At 37.2% G+C, this 23,561-nt stretch overlaps 1 pseudogene; it reads right to left on the reverse strand.

Annotated features, from left to right (window-relative positions):
- LOC123392334 overlaps window positions 1-20,343 on the reverse strand; it is an 88,356-nt pseudogene extending 68,013 nt beyond the window's left edge.
- Between the last annotated feature and the right edge of the window lie 3,218 nt (window positions 20,344-23,561).

The raw sequence follows: 23,561 nt of genomic DNA on the forward strand, positions 1-23,561 counted from the left end.
GAGAAATGTTTTCCTTTTTCCTGCAATTTCTCTTTTACTTATTATGGTGTTTTTAAAATGTGATTTGCCTCTTCACTTCTTGGGATGCAGAAACACTTAAAAGGTGCAAGCCAACCTTCCTAGTCTCCCAGGGCCCTGGACAGTGACTTGCTATCCCGTGTGGGTACCTGACCCTGAACTTCTCTGTGCTCCAGGTCCTGCCCACTGAAGGGAATGGTTGGTGGATTGGGTCAGGGAAGTAGACAGCTAAGAACCCATCTGGAGGAGACAAGGTGGCAATGAGAGGGAAGACCACACTTGAGGTGAAACTCCAAGCACCTGGCATATGCTTGTTTCACTGCCTTCACTTAAAAAACACAAATTCAAGGGATGCCTGTGTGGCTCAGTTCATTAAGCATCTGACTTAGGTTCAGGTCACAATGTCAGTGTCCTGGGATTAAGTCCCAAGTCAGGCTTACAGCCCAGCGGTGAGTTTGCTGGTCCCTCTGCCCTTCTCCCCACTCATGCTTGTACTTTGTCTCTCAAATAAATAAATAAATAAATAAATAAATACTTTAAAAAATAATTTTAAAAATGTTTTTAAATCCACAAATGCAGAAATAAAGTTAGTAAGAATTTCAAGGTAGCATTAAACCCAAGCACTGGACCCAGTTTCCAGCACAGGGAAACTGTTCTTTGCTTATGGTCAAGTCAAAAACTCTGGCTGTAGGTGTTACTTGTGGGAGCTTTGTGAGGAAGAGTTGGGAGAATGGTGAGTAGGAGAAAGTACAAAAGAAGGCTCTCCTTGAAATTCAGTCTTTTCTGTGTTTGAGCTAGGTCTTAAGACAAGACTCTATTCACCATTACATCCTGTTGCATAACAACAAGCAACAGCTGTGATTTTCTCAACCACAGACAGACTAGAAATTAAAGAATGGAATCATAGGATGCCTGAGTAGATAGTTGGGCCAAGTGAGTCCATCTGGTTCAGCTTGAGCACCAGTAACCCTTGGGAGCTGTAAAGCTCAAAGCTGCCAACTGGAACCAGAAATTTTATCGCTCTCTTACCATTATCTTTGTCTGGGGGCTTTCTCCTGGTTCCTGCGCTGCTATAACCTCTTTGGGTTTGGGTTTTTCTCCTTTGTATGTTTTAAATAAAGTGTGTATTAGCACTGGACATACTAGGAAGTGCTGTCTTTCCATAAAAAGCTGATAGAGGTGGCTGCTTCCAATGACTTCTTTTTTCCCCAAGACAGAGATGATCTTGTCCTCCTCTGTTTAAAAGGCTTAGTTGTTTCACATTGTCCTCAAAATAAAGTCCATTTGCTCTTTGTAAATGGCTTTACCCAGCTATGACTTCTATATGACATTTAAGAATCTCTTATGAACTTCCATTGTTTGCCAATATCATAGCTTTCAGTTATGGAATATGGCTTTTAACTTACATATTGTCTTCCCTGTTAGGCTTAATGTCCTTGAAGGAAAAATATCCTATTTATTATTGAACTTCTAGAGTCTCACAGTGCCTGTGGCATGAGAAGCTCATAATGTATTAGTCAAATGAAAGAATATTGATCTTAGAATTTTGTCTATGGGGGAGCAATTGGGGGTGAAACAAGCTGATGAGATTTTGGAGTAATAAAATACCAAGAATATTCATTACAGAATGAAGTCCATCATAACCCCAAGAGTTGCAGCTGGTGTATCTCATTCATTGCACCTGGCATGGCAGTAGAGAGGGGATGGTGACTGCATCCTAACTTCATGATCTTTTGGATCCAGTTTGATTCCTCAACAGGCTTCATCACTGGAAGATCTGCTACAACCACAGCTGTGGCCCTTCCCACTCTGAATGCTGCTTTCCATTGCATTGAGCTGTATCATGAAGAATGCACTTTAAAATGTGAAAACAGATGCTCTAACATCTGTCACAACCTCAGAGTGGATCTTTCCCAAGGACATTCATCAATTTTAAAGTACTCTCACAGCAAAATGCAGAACAAAATTCAGAATCTGATGAGAAGGGTAGCTGTAGGTATATTTCCAAGATCTTCAAAATCTGGACCATATTTGCCATTAAAGCAGCCGCTAGTTAAAAAGTGCTTTCAAAAAAAGCATCAGTGATCATACTTTCAGCTATCATGGACCTGTTTTTGACTCTACTAGTTCAAATCCATAGGGGAATAGCATGACACCATATTGAATGCAGATCATTCTTACCTGTCAGAGCAGTATTTGTGAAATTTTGGTTTTCCAGGTCCTGACTTCACAATTTTTAGGGTGTTTCTATATATCCTGTCCTATAACTCATTGAATAAAGTCAGTAAATTAATTCATACTTGTATTTAAAAAAATAAAGATAATTTTTTAATATTACTGAAAGAAATGAGAAAGTAAAATTGTGATAAATAGGAACTGGAAAAATAAATAAGTTAAAACAAAAGTATTCAACTAAAAATAAGTATGGATTATGAAATTTAAAATAAAGAAAATAAAAATTAAAATAATCAGTCTTGATGTTCTTTAATTTAAGGCAAATAAGAGATACTATATCAAAATAAAACTCTCTGTGTGTGTGTCTGTGAGTGTGTGTGTGTGTTAACCAGACCTGAGAACTGAATCTCACTCATATATCCTTTTGGAAAAGGTAATATATTTGACCATCTGCTTGGATAGAGCTGCGGGAAAGAAGAACATCATTGCCACACTCCTCAGATTTATGAAAGGAAGGTTTTCCATAAACATGTTCCAACCTCTCTCCACTTTACAACTTATTCTAAGATAAGGAATGTGAAGAAACTTCTCTAGGTGAGAGCTTGTCAGAAAGAGCCAGCCAGGTGGCCATGTGGCTCTTTGTGGTAGCTCTGTTTTCTTCAAAAGAGCCATTTACATCAGGGGAGGAAGGATGCAGGTCTGCTAGTCTGGAGAAGCTTCCTTCCTCCAGTCTTGCCTTTATTTACTCGCAGGGGAGAACAGGTGAAGCCTGCCTAATTTTAAGGCTCAACATAAGCTCAATAAATTAGTTAATATTGTCTTAAATCATTCCCTCTGATATGGAGTAATAAAAATAATGTATTGTTCTTTTATTTCTCAAATTGTTCAGAATCAGGACAAGGAAGAGGGTCATTATTTTGAGTGGTGGCCCTCTGTGACTCTCAACTTATTGGACAGTAAGAATTCTTAACCAGATGAGATTTTATTGAATTTCTTTATTCCAAGAAACACAGGAAAAAGATTTCTTGAATTTATTCTTATTCTGAATATGTTAATCTATTTGACCATTTATCTGCAAGGTAATGGAAGAGAGATTTCTTATCTACTCCCTTCTAATTTAGGAACATATGTAAGAATAATTTATTAAGGTTTTATGATGCTTCTTTATAATGTTAAAATATTCTCTGGGAATTTTCAGACAAGTTAATAATAAAGCAATTCAAAAGGTAAAAATGTTTTTAAAAAATTTGGTTGATTTTCTATATGAATACAGTTAGAGGACTTCCCTCAAGTGTCCTGGGTGTATAGTGCCTGAGACAGTAATGATAATGACAGCACTTCCTAGGTACTAGTAATAGTCTAAGGCCTGGAGTATCTCTTTAAATTTTGACAACAGTCCATGAGATACTCATATTCCTTTCTTTCAGCAGATTAAACCAAAGTTCAGAAACATGGAGTTGTATAAATCATAAATCATACAAATCACAAGTGAAAGAATCAATTCAAGTCCTGTTCAGACCTGCCTGAATCTAGGCCAACCATTGATTGGTGTATTTTCTTCCTCCATGGAATGGATTTGGAATCTGAGACAACAGTCTTGTCTTCTCAAGGGCATGGGGTAGGCAGAAATCTCAGTCAGGTCTTGTTATCTGTGATAAGACATAATAGAGGACTAGTAGTATGAAGGTAGACAGAGGTTTCTCCAGGTAGTAAGGGCAGAATGGGCAAAGGCTTCGGGAAGAACATGGCATGAACTGTGGGACAGGCAAAAAATCCTTTCCATTTCACTAAAGAAGTGATAAGTGAATAGGTTAATTGAGATGAGGTGTATAAAATCCAGATAGAAGAGCTTACTTAACCTGTTGTGGTAGACATGGAAGATTATTCAAGAGAATCGACTTGAAGTGAAATTCTTCCTTGAGCCAGGCAGGGAGTAAGTCCCATTACAAATGAGGATTCCTTTAATGTCCACGGCACCTTATCAGGAAGAAATTTTCATTTCTATTCTATAGATGGAATAATAGACTTATTAAGTTGCTGTCAGTCACACAAGCAGTAATTGACAGATCTTAGATTTAAAATATATGTCACAGTGACCCTCCAGCAAAGTAGAGCAGTTAAAAAGAGGAAGGAGACCATAAGATACCTAGGAATAAACCTAACCAAAGAGACACAGAATCTATACTCAGAAAACTATAAAGTACTCATGAAATAAATTGAGGAAGACACAAATAAATGGAAAAATGTTCCATGCTCCTGGATTGGAAGAATAAATATTGTGAAAATGTCTATGCTACCTAAAGCAATCTACACATTTAATGCAATTCCTATCAAAGTACCATCCATCTTTTTCAAAGAAATGGAACAAATAATGCTAAAATTTATATGGAACCAGAAAAGACCTCGAATAGCCAAAGGGATATTGAAAAAGAAAGCCAACGTTGGTGGCATCACAATTCCAGACTTCAAGCTCTATTACAAAGCTGTCATCATCGAGACAGCATGGTACTGGCACAAAAACAGACACATAGATCAGTGGAACAGAATAGAGAGCCCAGAAATAGACCCTCAACTCTATGGTCAACTTATCTTCGACAAAGCAGGAAAGAATGTCCAATGGAAAAAAGACAGCCTCTTCAATAAATGGTGCTGGGAAAATTGGACAGCCACATGCAGAAAAATGAAATTGGACCATTTCCTTACACCACACACAAAAATAGACTCAAAATGGATGAAGGACCTCAATGTGCGAAAGGAATCCATCAAAATCCTTGAGGAGAACACAGGCAGCAACCTCTTCGACCTCTGCCGCAGCAACATCTTCCTAGGAACAACGCCAAAGGCAAGGGAAGCAAGGGCAAAAATGAACTATTGGGATTTCATCAAGATCAAAAGCTTTTGCACAGCAAAGGAAACAGTTCACAAAATCAAAAGACAACTGACAGAATGGGAGAAGATATTTGCAAACGACATATCAGATAAAGGACTAGTGTCCAGAATCTATAAAGAACTTAGCAAACTCAACACCCAAAGAACAAATAATCCAATCAAGAAATGGGCAGAGGACATGAACAGACATTTCTGCAAAGAAGACATCCAGATGGCCAACAGACACATGAAAAAGTGTTCCATATCACTCGGCATCAGGGAAATACAAATCAAAACCACAATGAGATATCACCTCACACCAGTCAGAATGGCTAAAATCAACAAGTCAGGAAATGACAGATGCTGGCGAGGATGCGGAGAAAGGGGAACCCTCCTACACTGTTGGTGGGAATGCAAGCTGGTGCAGCCACTCTGGAAAACAGCATGGAGGTTCCTCAAAATGTTGAAAATAGAACTGCCCTATGACCCAGCAATTGCACTATTGGGTATTTACCCTAAAGATACAAACGTAGTGATCCAAAGGGGCACGTGTACTCGAATGTTTATAGCAGCAATGTCCACAATAGCCAAACTATGGAAAGAACCTAGATGTCCATCAACAGATGAATGGATCAAGAAGATGTGGTATATATACACAATGGAATACTATGCAGCCATCAAAAGAAATGAAATCTTGCCATTTGCGACAACATGGATGGAACTAGAGCGTATCATGCTTAGTGAAATAAGTCAAGCAGAGAAAGACAACTATCATATGATCTCCCTGATATGAGGAAGTGGTGGTGCAAAGTGGGGGCTTAAGTGGGTAGGAGAAGAATAAATGAAAGAAGATGGGATTGGGAGGGAGACAAACCATAAGTGACTCTTAATCTCACAAAACAAACTGAGGGTTGCTGGGGGGAGGGGGTTTGGGAGAAGGGGGTGGGATTATGGACATTGGGGAGGGTATGTGCTTTGGTGAGTGCTGTGAAGTGTGTAAACCTGGTGATTCACAAACCTGTACCCCTGGGGATAAAAATATATGTTTATAAAAAATAAAAAATTAATAATTCAAAAAAAAAAAGAGGAAGGAGAAGGAGGATTTTAAGGGGGGATGGTGTGGATGAGTTGGTAAACAGAGCATTGTTAAGGTTTATGAAGAATACTTGATAATGACAGCACAATAGACCTGTTAATCCCTATCCCAGCCCTACCACACTTCAAGAATTCATTCCTCCTTCCCTTCACTGCTGAACAATCAAGAGGTTTGGAGAAATTAACCCTACCCTTCATCCCAGAGTGTCCCCTCCTTTGATATATATCATGGAAACTTTATCTTCATTACCAAAGTGACTCATTCAGGGGAAAATTTGTGCCTAGAGGAGCTCTGGCCATAAGCTTTGATTCAAGGGCACTCCAATCAGTGTAAAACTCAAGATGTTTATTTTATTTATTTTATTAAGGACTTGTGAAAAGATTCCCTCTATTTCTCTCTCTGAATCTGAACACAGCCTTATCGCTATTAAAACAACCTTCCTCACATGGGGGAGGTCAGTCAGGGAATGAAGCTAACACATAGAAGAGGGCAAGTTTACTAAGCGTGAAACAGCCTATCTTGGGGAGTTTGAGCTGCTCAAATCTTTATATTTCTCAGTCAATTCATTGTTTAAACCAATTTAGTTTGGGTTTTCTTCATTGCAATAAAGAACTGTGTTGCAGAATTTGACATAGTTTTGAAATTTGAATAATTTTATTGTACACTTATAAGAAACAGACCCTAAACTATGAGCCAGATTGGGAGGTAGGATGAAGCAATAAAATACCATCTTACCCAGTGTCCAAGGGGGCCTTCATACTTTCCTCATCTTGACTAAACTTTAGACAGGCTTCTTCCTGGCTTCCCTTTTTTGAGAAGATTTGCTTTAGAAAACTTAAAATTATAAATCCTTTCTCAGCCCTCTTCAGGTGTAAATCTTTTGAAAAGCCTCTTTGTAGCTTTATAGCTCAGGAGTGTCTTTCTCAAAGACAGAGGGCCCTCTGGGACATATAGTCATTGAAGGAGACAAAGCCCCTATCTCTGGATCCCTGGGGAAGGCAGGGACCTAACTCTGGTCAGCCCCATGCTCTAAGTTGTAATACCACCTCTTATCATGAAGATACAAGACAGTTTGCCTTTCTTTTGGGTAAAGCCAGTTGGCAACTCCAGGTGGCCTATGACACCCCTCCCCTTCCTCAGTTTTTTTTTTTTTTTTTTTTTTTTTTTTTTCCCCTTCCTCAGTGCTTTATAATTCTCCTTTGCTTTGGCCAGGTTGAGCTCAGACCTAGTTCCAGTCTCCCTCCTTTCTTCCCTATTGCAATAGCTTTGAATAAAATCTTTCTTATCTGTTTAACTTTATCTGATGCATTTTTTCCTTTGACACCAGACCCTGAAAGTCAGCAAGCCTTGTTAAATAGCCACAAAAATTTTAATGAAAACCGTAGCCTTTTATCCTTTGGGATTCAGTGTGCAGCACTAAAGGATTTGATAGCAATGTTTTAAGGATAATTAACTGTGTTAGCTATATTGTATATATTTTAGGAAGGTTTTATGAGAAGACAATGCTCCTTACTTTGAAACTAAAAATAGAGAAATAAGGAAATATGGAATTGCAAAGAGAAAAACTTTGTGCCTGAGGGCTACCATTCAAGGTTATATATGGTCCATTAATTTGAAGACCCAGATAGAAAAGCAAACTTCTCTAAACAAAACTTAGATTTGTGGGAGATAGGGTGGTGGGAGATTTAACAAAAGATAAGATTGGAACCAAGGAAACTGACCCTCTAGGCCCTTTTCAAGCCTTTAAAGTATTATTTGGCTGACAAAAGAAATAATCACTCCCGCTGCAGTGCAGCCTGAGGGCAAAGGACTAGTTACCTGTGTCTCTCCAACCTACAGCCTTATTTCCAAGGCAGAAAACAGTGTTAAGAACCAGAAATAGACTCTCAGTTGTTCTACAGAAGTTAAATCTCCAATTATTTGAACTTCAAATGTCTTTGTATGTGATGCTTTATCATGATATCAAAATATTATTCGGTTTGCATATTCAAAGTACTATTTCTATTTTTAATTCACATAATTGCAACTAAATTGTGCTATATTAATTATATGCTATAAAATTCATCCCCATTCCTCAATGAAGGATATGAGTATTAAAATATTAAGTGTTCTGCATATTTAATTATAAAATACCCAAGTCATTTATTCAGCTATAATCTATTATGGGTAGAAAGTATATAATCTGCTTGATGATTTGCTTGATAAATGTATTTGTCTTTTTAATGAGCTTCTTTGTTAAGGTGGTTAGAATGATTAATGTGCCAGAGCACATCATCAGTAACCTTGAAAACCAAAAGTCAATATTTGGGAAAAATCCTTACACAGTGAAATGCAGTGCTTAAAACTGCAGAAATCTCCATGGGGATGCCAGCCAGTTGATTAGCAGACGTGTTTGACATGTTGCTATTTAAACAGGATTAAGTGTACTGGGTAAGTGATGGGCAAAAAGACAAGCAGGGGGAGGGGCCTTGGAAAAGCAATTATAACACAAGAATTGTTAAGCTCCATTATCTCCAAACGGATTTGATAGTTCAGATTACTAATTGCTCTGTCACTAGGCACAGAAAAGATAGCAAAAGAGCTATACTTTGCTCAAAGGAAAAATACTTAAAAGCAAATATGTGTTCCATAGCATATCCATAATTACCTTTCATTCTAATCAATTGCTTGACTCTAAGGGTTGCAAAAATACATTTTGTGTTTTCTGTGGATCAAAGATATTTGTTCTAGAATATACTCATTTTGTATCATAAGAACTTACAGGAAGTAAAATTCATAAAATATAAGACAATGAAGCAGAATAAGAAATTCATAATAAAAATAAAGATTAAACACTTTTTGTCAGTTTCTTTGCAGATTTCTCCTAAGCCCACAGTAATTCTGTGTAGCCAAAAAACATTGACCTGACACCATTTGGATTCACTTTTGCCAACCTCTTATTTCCTTTTTCACCTTTTTTGTTCTCCTGTTACTAAGTTAGAATATAAATTCTTCCATAAATAACATATCCCTGTGAAGATAAAAGAGAAAAGGATTATAAAGATAAAACATGTTCACATTTTTGTACAACCGATTTCCTTTATATTTACAATTTTATTTAGACCCTAGGCAATAGAATGAGTTGTAATTTCATGAATAACATATATAATCATAAATGTTTAAATAAATTGCTAGACTCTTTTGAACTAAGGTATGCAGGACCTGTGAGATTATCTATTTTGCACAGGTTTTTGAGTTAAATGTATCAAAGTATTTTGATTTATGTGTTCAGTTTCAGTAGCAGCAGCTTGGAAAGAAATGTGCTGGCACAGCTTCTCCCCTACCTGGTTGTGTGACCCAGGAGAAGTTAGTTACCATCTCTGCCTTTGATTCCCCTGTCTAGGGCAGTATTCAGCCCATGTCAAAGCCAAAGACCAATAGGAAGTGCACCTGGGATCAAAAAAAAAAAAAAAAAAAAAAAAGGTTTATGGGACACCTGGCTGGCTCAGTCTGTAAAACCTACAATTCTTGATCCTGGGGTTGTGAGTTCAAGCCCCAGTTAGGTGGAGAGATGACTTAAAAATAAATTCTTAAAAAAAAAAGTTAAGTTTATTAAGTCTTCTGTAACAAGCAGGGCAACATACTACACCAGGTGAAATATTCAGGTACCTCAGTAAAAAGGATTTAAAAGAGACTTACGATAGGATTTAATTTGAGAAGAAGTCAAAGGAAGCTGAGTTCTGTTCTGGATCCGATGCTGTCAAAAATAACTAATTTGCTGTTTGGGTATCTTTTCTCTAGGAGTCAAGAAGAGCAAAGAAGCTGCGATTGTCACTAAAGTAACAATAGTCAGCATGATGTGGTTTTGGAATATTGGAGAGGTTTGGTGGGGTGAGATCTGGAGCTGACTACCAAGAAAGAGTTCTTGAGATGTCTTTGGTGTGAAATGGTGTTTTATTAAAGCTCTGGGACAGGACCCATGGGACAGGACCAGAAAAAGCTGCTGCTTTTTCTGCTGCTGCTTTTTCTGGGGTTGTGAAGGGTGGCTGATTATATACTATGGGGTTTGAAGAGGTAAGGAAAAGGGAGGTTTCAAAAGGATTTTCATATGTTAAAGAAGACTTAACAGGATACAGGAGGCCTTGCCATTGTCAAGTTAAAGCTTAACATGAAGATAGTTGGGAGCTTCCTGGACGAACATTACCTTCTGCCCACTTCAAGTATCTGTCAATGGGTACAGGTTATAAGAACATTTAGTTGTATCTACATTTCCTTCTGGAAGCTAGGTTATCAATGGAAATGCTTTGTTCTTGTACATTGCTAAGGCATTTGTAAACTGAGGTGTCTCATGTCTTAAAGGATTGTGTTCTCTGTAAGTTACCTAATTGCTTTTCCTTTTCTTAGCTTTAGGGCAGCCGGGGAGCCTGAGGAATGTCACATATATCCCATTGGGGAGGGGTTGTGGGGTGTCAGATTCTTCTTTGTCCTCAGCTTGCCTTCTGTTCCCTCATCAAGACTGAACTGGAAACAGGAGATATTTAGTAATATTTTGTGGTTACACAGAGTCTTTGCTTTTATTTATTTGTTTATTTTTTGTTGGACATGAGAATGGAGTGATTTTCATAGTCATGGAGATTCCTCTTTGAAAGCTGATATTATATGAAATTGGTCATGTTTATCAGGGAAATATCATTGTTTAGTTGGTAGCAACTGGGTCAGTCACTAGCATGTACCTCTAAAGGCTACTTTTCTTTGTTTTTTTTTTGTTTTCTTTCTCCATACTTCTTTTGGCCAAGGGCTGATAAAGTAGGCTGTGGCATATTGCCGAGACTTTACTTATAAGAAAGTTGTTCAGGTAACTTTCTCTTTAATTGAACTAAAGTTAGCCTTTGCTGTTACTGGTTATAGGGTGAGTTATCATCTAATTTGATGATAGCTACACAGTAACTTTTAGGACTCTGGAGAAGATTCATCAGCCAACTTCCATACAGATATTTACTAGTGGTTGGCGGGGGTTGGGGGGGCGGTTCTAGATGACCAAACCCTGACTGCAAAACACATATCTTATAGTCCAGAACAGTTTTTTCATAGACTCAAGTGTCATTCTTTTTTTTTTTTTTTTTTTAATTGGCCTGGCCATGGACTTTCCCATATAGAATAATGGAAGTAAATACCTTCAGAAAAGTCAGAGGCATAGAATCAGAATGAAACTTCTCTTGTTAGGTCCCCCAGTGAAAGGTCCGTGATCAAAAGAATGAGACTGATACAAAGCGAAGGTCAAGCAAAGCTTTATTTTGCTCCAGGCATCGAGAATCAAACCGACTGGTCAGGAACATCTCTTATAAAAAGGCGACCCCTCTCTGCCTTACAGACCAGCTTTTATAGAGCAAAAGCCATGAGATTGGGTCTGGCCACGCACAAGTGGCCAATGAGATTGTAACACACAGAGAAAGCTGCACAGTCGTGCTAGGTCACACATAAATGACCAATTGAATTACAATTTACCCTATAGTAGATATTTGAGCTAGCCTATCCCCTTGGTCAGAATTGGCTCCCAAAAGGCAGGGCCCTCACTCCTTGGTAGCTAGGGAGACAGTATGTGTGCCCCACTGATTAGATATCTCCACCTGGCCTGACTCGCCCTTGTATTTGGGCTTTGTTTCCTGGGACTGGTTTCCCGGACTTGCATTTAAGCAAGTTCCCTCAGGGGGAAGGGGGACGGGGCAGGGTCAGTTTAAGTTTTACTGCATAAACAACAAAATCACTGTTTAACCGGATGGAATCACTCTGGCTAAATAAGCCCTTAAATTCTAAAGTTTAGCCAAGCTGAGGGAGTTGTTAACACATTCTTGGTCACCATCTCCCAGGATTGTTAGCTTCTGGAGTATTCTATAGGCTACCCTTAGCTCAAGGTCACCCAAAAGCAGGTAAGTCTAATAAATGAGAGATGATGACTCTGTCTTTTTAAATTAGGGAACATAAACCCATAGAGCAAGGTTTTCCTTGGAGAGCATTATTAATAGTCTGATAAAAAAAAACATTCCATTAGAGATGGAAGGGTGATTCAATCTTTTTCTCTTACTTTTTCCTCTCTCTCTCTTTCAGGCCTTGCAGGGGCTGTTTATATGACTATCTTCAAAAGGTTGCTTATTCTGGTTTAACATTAAGACTTTGTTTTTATAAGAATTATTTCTATCTGTATTCATTTCCTATAGGGTAAAATCTCTGACTGGATGAGATTCCAGTGGTGCCTGAAGTAGCTTTTCTTAACTTACAAAGAGAGATCTTCATCATCAAGTTTCCCCTGGAAAACCAAGGAAGTTCTAGAGCAGTGGTCTCTAATAGGACTTTTTTGTAGTGATGGGTATGCTCTCACCTTTGCTAATTAATATGGTAGCTATCAGCTACACATAGACACTTGAAATGTGGTTAGTGTCACTGAAGAACTAGATTTTTATTTACTTACGTTTAATCAATTCAAATTTAAATTTAAATAACTACATAAGGTTAGGGGCTACCATATTGGAGAACACAGTTTTAGAGTTCTTAGAACTTTGCTAATTTTTGGTTTTACTTTTTATGTATTTACTTATTATTATTATTTTATTTATTTATTTTTTTGACTAGGCTCTATGGCCAGCCTGGAATCCAATGTAGGCCTTGAACTCACAACCTGAGCTGAAATCAAAAGTCAGTTGCCCAACCGGCTGAGCGACCCAGGAACCCCAGCTAATTTTTGGTGTTAGAATTCCATCTGTACTCTTTACTTTCTTGAGTGAGTGAGTGAGGATAAGAGCAATGAATTTTTTTGATTGAAAGGTCTTGCAGATTTTTTTAGATAAAATTTTCAGTAAAATGTAGCTTACAAGCAAAGAAAATCCTTAGTTCAAACTGAAAAATAAGTAAAGAAAAAAAAGGTCAAAACATTTTAAAACTTATGTGATACTTGTATAAATATTTGGGCTTTTTTGTTTGTTTTTGTTTGGTACCTGGCAGGCTCAGTCAAAGTCAATTAACCTAGTCATCTGAATTGATTTAACTCCTGGGAGTTAATATTCCAAAAACAAATTTAAATCTATGATAATATTGCCTTCTGGACAGTGTCCAGGTTGGGTTTTAAATTTGATCTATTAACTAACAAAATTAAACCCAATTATCCCACAGAGTCTCTAAAAGTTCTGCATAAGGTATAAATAATTTTCTAAGAGGTTACAAACTATGAGAATTTTCATTCCTTAGGCAAGAGAAGGAGATTGCTAGTTTCCAGTTGTTATAGTGATAGATATTGATATGTGAAAGGGAAAGAATCATAAGGGTATAAATCAGATCTTTTAATTTATTCCATGAAGTGTGTTATGGAGCCTCCTGGGTGGCTCAGTCAGCGAAGCATCAGACTCTTGATTTCAGTACAGGTCATGATCTCAGGGTCATGAGATCAAGCCCCATGTCAGTCTCAGCACTGAGTATAGGGCCTGCTTGAGATTCTTTCTAGGCAGCCCCCCTCCACCCCTGCTTGAGCACACATATGCACTCTCTCCAAGAAAAAAAAAAAGTACATCTGATTGACAACAGTGTATAAACAAAGATATCTAGAAACAAAGGTTTTGTAGAAAATTATTTTACAGTATTTGTTCTTAAAAATGATAATGTTTCTTTAACTTGAAAGTAAAGTGCTTGTATGTGTGTCTGTGTTAACTTGCAAACAGCGTAGGAAAAAAGGGTTTTCTCAATACTTTTTAAGTCATTGAAATTTAAGGAACACCAAAAACACCTGATTATGTATATTTTTCCTTCCATCCTACCCACCTGACCTTTTTAAAAAAAATAAGATGAAGAAAAAGCTTTGTTTTATTGATAGCCATTCATTTCTAAAAGCCAAAATACAGTTTAAGCATAAAAAGAGATCTTTAGGGGCGCCTGGGTGGCTCAGTGGGTTAAGGCCTCTGCCTTTGGCTTGGGTCATGATCCCAGAGTCCGGGGATCGAGCCCCACATCGGCCTCTCCACTCAGCAGGGAGCCTGCTTCCTCCTCTCTCTCTGCCTACCTCTCTGCCTACTTGTAATCTCTGCCTGTCAAATAAATAAATAAAAATCTTAAAAAAAAAAAGAGAGAGATCTTTACAATTTTTAGTATTCTGAATCTGAACTTGAATTTGGAAAAGGCAAAGCCATAAGTTGCCAGATAAGACAAGACAGGAGCATAAGGCATTAGTAAATTATCATCAACAATATTTTGAAATTATGCTACATTTAAAAAAAACAATGTTTAGTAGGAATGTTTTATTGTCTTGCAAAATTAAGAAGATAGTAGACTTTTAAGAGAAAGCTCTATTATGTGGGCACAGGATAATTTAGTTCTTTAACAAAAAATATTTGCAGTAATTTTCAGACAACAGATTTACTAATACCTATTATGAACATTACATAGAAATACACAGTTGGGTAAATACATATTTCTCTTATCACTCTACCATCCCTGGATATTGACCTACATTACTCCAAATGGAAAAAGCTTGCTTAGTCATTCCCACCACCATGTTCCAGATCAAGGGAATGAGAACGGGAAAGTGGAGAAGGAATTAGCTCCCTTTAATAAAGGTGAAAGCTACAAGTTGCCTATATTAAGTCCATGCACATGTCATTGGCCAGAACTTGGTCAAATAACCACTTTAAGTTATAGAGAATTTTGAGAAACATACTCTCTAGCCAGGTTCCATCTGCCCTTTTAAAACTAGCAGGGGAAGTGCGAAGTGGGATGATGGTGGGATTCTACTGGAAGACGGTGGTTTGCTGTATTGCATTAAGAAGCATTGCTCAATACTATGGTGAGTGCTCTGAAGTGTGTAAACCTGGTGATTCACAGACCTGTACCTCTGGGGCTAAAACTACATTATATGTTTAAAATATATATATATTTTTAAAAAAAGCATTGCTAAATAATCAGACAATGTCTATGAACTGTAGGGGTAGAAAATTTTTCCCTTTTTCCTTTCTAGATTCTTTGGCTGGTCTAATAATTAAATGGATATAAAACAGATTAATGGGAAAAAATGTTTAATAACATATATAACTCCCGTATATAGGAGAGAGACCCAGGGATAGTTAACTTTCTGAAATGACTGAAGCCATCACCTTAAATAAATAGCTTGGTCTTCAGCTAAAGACCAAGGAAGATGTTGGGGGTGGGGAGTCAGTTCTGGGGGGTTACCAGGAAAATTACAGTAAACAGAGGTAAGGTTGTTGTGCAGATTTAAATCGAGGCCTTCTTTACTGATAACAGTTTCTAGAATCATCCCCCTCTTCATAGTAGAGTAAGGGAGACAAATTTTCTTTTTTTTTTAAACATTTTATTTTATTTTTTCCACAGAGTGAGAAAGAGAGAGAGAAAGAGAGTGCAAATATGAGGGAGGTTTGGAGGGAAGGGCAGTGAGAAAAGAAACAGGCTCCCCACTGAGCAGGGAACCGGAATGGGGGAGCTCTGTTCCCAGGACCCTGGGATCCTGACCTGAGTCGAAGGCAGAGGCTAACCCACTGAGCCACCCAGGCGCCCCTCAATATCTTTATATGTAGATGTACACAAATCCACTTCACTTTTTGGTGAGTGAAATTTCCCTTTTAAGGTAATTAGCTTCTTCTTCTTTTTCTTTTCTTTTTTTTTCTCATGTGCCATGCTCTTACCTAGTACCTCTGCTCATAAAAAAAGGATTAAAGTGTAGGTTTCGCCATAAAATGATTCATACGTCATAGGTTCTCCACACACAGTAAATGTTCAGCCATATGCACAACTGAAGTAATTAAGGAAGTCGTGGCAAACATCCTGTGTTGCTGGGGAGCAGCTTGGCTCTCCGTGGTATCATAACATCTCCTGCTGAGCTAAATAGACTCTGAGAAAACAAATGTGTTGGTGGGCAACGTGAGAATTCAAAGCCAGCTGACTATTTAGTGTTCCAGTACCCAAGCCAACAGTCTGTCTAAGTACCTCTTTGGGAAAGCCGAACTCCACCTTGGGAGAAAAGTTACATATTTTGCAAGTGAATTTCCAAAAATGAAAACTATGGAAATATTGCCTTAGAATCTGTTATTTTTCATTGTTACTGACAGAATATCCTCCTAGAGGAGATAATTTTGCAAAGAAACTTGATAGTTGACTTGAGAAAACAAATCTCTTCTAGATATTTTTCTGTTTCCAGGATTCTTAACAATCTTGTCACAAGCCATTTTCATATGCTTATTTTAAACCTCACCTATTGTGAGGAAGACAGGAAGGTTCTTACCTTTTATTCCTATTTGTTTTTCTGTGAGATACATTCCCAGAGGACTATATAATAATGAAGTTCTGTATGAATATAAAATTACATAAGCAACAAGTTAAAAAATATACCTTGAATTATAAGCTCCATGAGGTTAGAGGGCCCTCCATATTATTCACTATTTATTACAGCTCTTGAAATATTGTATGGCCCATAGTAATAATTCAAATATTGTTGAATGTGTACAGGAGACTTTTAATATAAAACTTAGCTCCTGAGTGGATGTGGTTGGATACACTCTATCTTCGACTTAATAATTTCTCATGAAACATAGATTTTTAAGAATGTGAAAGTCATAGGAGTGGAGATTCAGAAGTGGGATGGGAGGGTATAAGCAGAAAAGCATGATATTGGGTATATTCATGACAAATGAACATACATAGGAATGCTCTGTGCTCTATAATGAACTATGAAAAACTTCTAGCATTTGAGATAGAAGAAAGTGATGTCGGCATTATATTCACACCTACGTCTCTAAGATGAGTAACATACCCAGCTGGGGTATTTCAGGAGCTGTGTAAGTATTGGTCTCTTCCAATATCTGAATCACTAGTATAGTAATATATTACTATTAAAAAGATTTTTAAGATCATCAACAGGTTTTTAAATGTGGTATCCTTTAAATGCTTCTAGTGAGAAAATAACATTCTTCATGAATACACATGCAAGCTTACACACAGGTTTCTGGTATATTGGCCTCATTTGAAGATAAAGACAAAGTTTACATCTGGGTTCTGTCTTGAATACATAGCACAGGCCAAATGGTCCTTTGGCCCCTCTCTAGATAAAATGGCAAACTCCTAACTCTGACTTTTCCTTCTTTCTGAAGTTTTTCCTGATGCTTTGGGCAAATTTGGGTGCACTTTGTCTGTCTGTTCTTTGTCTTTTTATTTTTAGGTTTGTCTGCATCACACCCAAATAATTTTAATTGTTTGTTTCTGTGGCTATGCTGCTTCTGATTCAGAAATCATTGAGCAGCATTAGAGACTGAACATTTATATCTTCTCCAAAATTTGTAAATTGAAACACCTACTCGCCAGTGTGATGGTATTTGGAAGTGGGGCCTCTGGAAGGTGATTAGGTCATAAGAGTAAAAGCTTCATGAATGGGATTAGTGCCTTATCAAAGAAGTACCAGAGCGTTCCCTTGCCGCTTCTGCCAACTGAGGGCACAGGCAGAAGATGGCTACCTGCAACCGGAAAGAGGAATCTCCCCAGAACTTGACCATGGTGGTACCCTGATGTTGGACTTCCAGCCTCTCCAGCTCTGAGAAATAAGTTTCTATTGCCTACATTTTTTTTTTTTTAAGATTTCATTTATTTATTTATTTGAGAGAGAGAGAGAGAGAATGTGAGCATGAGCAGGGCAGAAGGAGAGGGAGATGAAGACCCAGCTGAGCAGGGAGCCCAAGGCGGGGTTCGATCCCAGGGCTCTAGAATCATAACCTGAGCTGAAGACATATGCTTAGCATACTGAGCTACCCAGGCACCGAGATGTCTGTTGTTTATAGGCCACTGGCTCTATGATACATTGTTACAGCAGTCTGAACAGACTGAGACAAGCATAGAAACAATGAACTGGACAAAAAAATACCTTCTTCACCAAAAGAAAAAGAAAACAGAAACATATCCAATGAATGAATGAATGATGAATAAATGAATCTTGGTCTTCTGTTTTCTCTTCTCTTCATCCTGTTCAATTTCATGCACATTTCCAAAGAAAAATAATGCATACAGTTAGATCTTTCGAAATAGACTTTTCTACCTAAAACCCTGCTTTTATATAAATATTTACTAATTTGATCAGGACCATTTTAGTTTCATCCTGCAAGTTGAATCTTGGGAAAATATTTTTATTATATTTGCTTAATTGGTTAGAATAGTGCTTTAGCAAAATTAGGTAATCCCAGAAATAATGTCATTCAATATGGTGAAATGGTTCAAGATGTGAACAAAATTTAAAACTGAAGTGAAATTTTTCTGAGTATATGTTCATAATGATACACCTACATTAATTCAAGAAATGATATATTATGTCCCTCACAGGAATTTCACAAAAATGTCATGGAGGTCCGGCCCCATTGTGGAATGTGATTAGACAGAACTTTTTCCCTACAGCCACTGATACACCTTCCTTCCTCTTTCCTTTCCTAATATCTGAGGCTACCCACTTCCATATGCTTTTGAATCAAAACTCATTCGTATTCTGGAGAGTGTTTTACTGTGACTGATTTGGGTTTTTTATACATTCCCATATTTAGGAGTGGTCTAACAGAAACACCGATTTTGTTCTCATTGATCTATCCCTGACTATAGTTTGATTACATAGGATTTTTGTATTCTCTTATCTCTTCTCTATTCTCTGAATTCTGTTCTACACTTTTTCTTTTTCATAACCCTCATTTATAGTACAACTGAGTACTGCACAGCAGAAAAGAAAATTTATACAGCTTTCATGAGGAACCTATCTTTTTCAATACACCAGAAGGCTAGTGTATACTTTAATAGGTACACCAATTACCTACTCTTTGTTTTCTATGTTGAAACAGAGGATTTTTTTTCCTACCCATGAAAGGAACAGAAATCTAAAAATCTAAAAAGGTTCCAGTTCAATTCAAAACCCCGAATCTAACCAGTTTGAATGGGTATTAAATGGAACAAAAAGTCTTCCCTCATTTTTCTTGAATTTGTTTTTATTTTTATTCTAGTAAAAAGGTATGATCGATCTATCCTCTGTACCACAATAATCAAATATTGCTTCAGTCAGCAGGTAAAGAGAGAACAGTTTTTACAAAATGCCTTTATGACCAGTCCTATAAACACTCATAGTTTATCTTCTTTAAAACTGTGTAATGTCCGACTGCTTGGCAAATGCTGACTCAGGCCAGTATCTGGATCTCAGCATAGGTACCTATATTAACTACTTGTTGGGGCTTATTCCCATGATGTTTGCAAATTAAGCTGAGTTACACATTTTGTCTCTTTACTATGCCCTTCACTATTTGAGGTAATGAGAAATAAGTGGGACATAGATAATATGAGGCAAATAGTACTTTAAAATTCATTGTAACTTTTATTTTTCTTTATTTTTTGTAAAGATTTTATTCATTCGACAGACAGATCACAAGTAGGCAGAGAGGCAGGCAGAGAGAGAGGAGGAAGCAGGCTCCCCGCTGAGCAGAGAGCCCAAGGCTGGCCAGGCCAGATCCCAGGACCCTGGGACCAGGACCCGAGCCAAAGGCAGAGGCTTTAACCCACTGAGCCACCCACGTGCCCCTCATTGTAACTTTTACAATAAATGTACTTTTCAAGACTAATAGAATGTTTTGTTTTCATCTTTATTGTACACACCAATTGATCAGGAATGCAGCGAGGAAGGGAAGACCTTTAAAGTATGTTGTCCAGCAAAAGAAAGACACATTAATATTTAGCATTTGCTTTGGGTCATAGTCTTGTGCTGCAGCCCGGATCCCCTAGGAAAACAGTCTCTGAGATGAAGAGCAGAAGGAAGGAGGAGTACTATAAAGGGCTCCAGGAATCAACATGTGTAGAAGGGGAGAACAGAATTGGGCAGAGGGAGAAGTCAAGGTGTAATGTAACCTCCATAAAGCTTCAGTTAACCGTACATGGAGTTTTATTTTCTTGGGGAGAATAAGCTGAACTTGGTCATGTCGATCAGTTGTTATGGAGAAGGCAAGTCCAAGAGTGTGGTGTTGAGCACAGTGAATCTCTGCAGTTGAAGCAGTCCCTAAAAGTGACAGCTGAGGGCTGCCTGCCATCAGGTCTCCCAGAAACTGGAGAACAAGTCCTTCATTCCTGAAGGGGGATCCGGGCAGCACAGCATTCACTGCAGATGGGCTTGCCATATGCCATGAATCAGTCATGTCAATTGTCGCCATTTAGATTCAAAAAGAAAAATGTAATAGAAAATTATGTTAGTAGTTTAAAATTCATGAAGCAGCATAAGCAAAGTTACTCTAGTCAACAATATACCTATTATGCTAATTGTATCTTCTCTGGGATATTTTTGAATGAGAAGTAATGGTGTTATTTATGAAACAAGCATGTTAGAAATTAAGGAACTAGATAGATGAATAAGATAGTAACATAACTTTCTTTCTAACAGGATTTCCCACCAACTCTCACAGAGTTTAGAAGAGACAAGATGGTGATACAAATAAGGGTTCTATGATGATGAATACCATTATGTAGAGTCAGATAGCGTGCTTGGAGTTGGAATAGTTCAGATAGTTCACTGAAAGTGAGATACTTCATACACAATGTTCATTTGGACTGGGCTTTGAAGCTAGAAGAGGATTTCATTATTAATAACAGATACTGGCTGGAAGAAACAAGGGTTTGGGACCTAAGTAAAATGAGCATATAAGTGAGTTTAGAAAGCCCAGGCTGTATATGGGAAACAAGAAAATTAATCAGTACAGCTAGAGTAAAATGTATGTGATGGGGAAGAGAGGGTGATAACATGATAAAGTCAGAATGAGAACAAATAGACAAGCCCTAGCTTTCAGATATAGGAACTTTAGTTTTTCCACGTGTATTAAATGAAACATTTTAAAAATGTGTTAAAACTGTCAACATAGACTTCTATACCCTGTAAAAATATCATTCAAAAATCAAGACGTTTTCAAATCCACAGAAGCTAAGAGATTTTCTCTCCAGCAGATCCTCATTACAAGGATTGTTAAAGGAGGTTCTTCAGGCTGAAGAGAAGTCGTTCCAGAGAATGAAACAGGCTATATCTGCCAGAGAGCATCAGGTGCACTGGCCAGGATGAAATGTGGGGAAATGTAAAGATTCTTTTTCCCCTCTACATTTTTCCGTGAAATTACTGGCAGTCAGAACAAAAATTATGATATACTGTGAGTTTCACTGTTATGCTGCCTATGGAGATAAATTAAATGACAATAACACAGAGAATGGGAGGGACAATGGAATTATTTTGCAGTTGTAAAGTTTTACACTGTGAATGAAGCAGTATAATGATAATTCAAATTTGAATGTTTTTAAGTTAGGATACATTCTCTCTCTCTTTTTAATCTTAATTTAAGATTGGTGTGCTGATCTGCAACATTACATTATCTGGGAACTTGCCAGTAGTACAAATAGCTAGGATTTATCCACACTTCCAAAGCTAGACCCTTTGGAGGTAGGTAGCACTCAGGTACATGTATTTCAATAAGTCATTCAATTTATTTGGATGCATGTTAAAGTTTGCCAATATGGATATGGGTGCAGGCACTACACTTTGCACCATTTGGGGTGACTCTATTGGTTTAAATATTTTGGAAAGTCGTGTAGAAATGTACACGTTCATACCAGTTTATTCGATATTTCCTTTTCAATAACTTTAAATTGAAATTTGCAAAGTGAACAATAACAAATGCACAGATTTATGCACTGCACATAGTTTATAATATCAAATAAATGGAAGCTATCTATATTCTGCCGAGAAAGGAAAATGTTTGATCAAATACGACATAGTCAAGTCATTCTTCCATTAAAGTTGATGTCAGACTTATTTGTGTGGACATGGAAAACTGTCCAAAACATGCAATTCAATTAAGAAACAGATTGCAGGACACCTGGGTAGCTCAATAGGCTGAGTGCTCAGGCTATGATCTCAGGGTTGTGAGATCCAGCCCCAAGCCCTAAGTCGGGCTCCAAGTTAAGTGGGGAGTTGGCTTGTGATTTTCTCCCTCTCCATCTGCCCCTCCGCACTGCTCATGCAGACTCTCTCTCTCTTTCTCTTAAATAAATAAGTAATTCCTTAAAAAAAATAAATAAAATAAAACAAAATATGAAGTTCAAAACAGAATTTATAGTGGGATTCTATTAATGTAAATATGCATTTATATATAGTTTGGGCAAATCTATTACTATGTTTAAAATTATGGTTATAAAACATGAGTTTAACACATGGCTTAAAAAAAAAGGCAAACAATTGAAAATAACATAACAATGAAATTTTTCACTGTATCACTGACTCAGATTTCCCTATACCAAAGCCAAGTATTTTTAATGTTTCTCTTATTAAATCTAAAGTCACTATTTATAAATTCTAATATGCTTATATCTCTATTTCTTGGTTAATCAAATTTAGACAATAAAAATACTAAATCTCTACTTCAAAAATAAGAGCATTTGCTCATTTATATTTTCCTTCAATACATTTTTCCTTCCTCTAAATTTATAAAAATTCTGTAATTGTTTTGTCTCATATCAAATATTTAAAAATTTTTTATTATACACTTAATCTTTTGGTACTTGACCAGTTAATGTTAGATAACATTCTCTAATTCCCCAGTATATAAAACAAAAAATTAACAATTTAGACTCCCTTTTATTTCCCCTTTTCACATGCGAATTTGTGTGAGCTATAGCATTATTTTCATACTGAAAAGATTTAGAATATTTGCATCTATTCTTAAACTGTAATTAAGTTTTTACGGCTGTAGGTTGATTTTAAAATTTGAAAATTTTCAGTAAATAACATCTAATCTATAGTGATCATATAAATAAAGTGCAATTTACAAGCAAAAATGTGATGGGATAGGCAGATGAGAAAGGAAGTATTGCTCTCTCACTCTATGACACTTACCTTCTGCCATTTAAAAAATAATATTCTAAGAGTAATTGAATATATCAAAGTCATGACACATTTTTAAATGCTTCATATTTTACCCACAATTTTCTTGAATAGCACTTTGTATTGGGGGAGGGAGGCTTATCATTACCCTGCTTTTTCTCTAAGCACTCACCTTTAATATATCCTTAATATTGTCATTCTTTTTAATATTTTTTAAGATTTTATTTATTTCTCAGAGAGAGAGAGAATGTGCCCAAACAGGGGGAGTGGCAGACAGAGGGAGAAGCAGACTCCCTACTGAGCAGGGAGTCTATTCCAGGACCCTGAGGTCATGATCTGAGCCAAAGGCAGATGCTTAACTGACTGAGTCACCCAGGTACCCCTTGTCATTTCTTTTAATTAAGCTATTTGTTTCATGGTGTCCACATTTTTCTAAAAGATATCCCTGTAAGAGGCCTATATCTTCCTGCTAAAGCATGAAATATTTGCCTATATGGGATGACTGCATAG

The sequence above is a fragment of the Mustela putorius genome, unplaced genomic scaffold (assembly GCF_011764305.1).
Source record: "Mustela putorius furo isolate JIRA1106 unplaced genomic scaffold, ASM1176430v1.1 tig00000508_pilon_pilon_pilon, whole genome shotgun sequence".
Taxonomy (NCBI): Eukaryota; Metazoa; Chordata; class Mammalia; order Carnivora; family Mustelidae; genus Mustela; species Mustela putorius.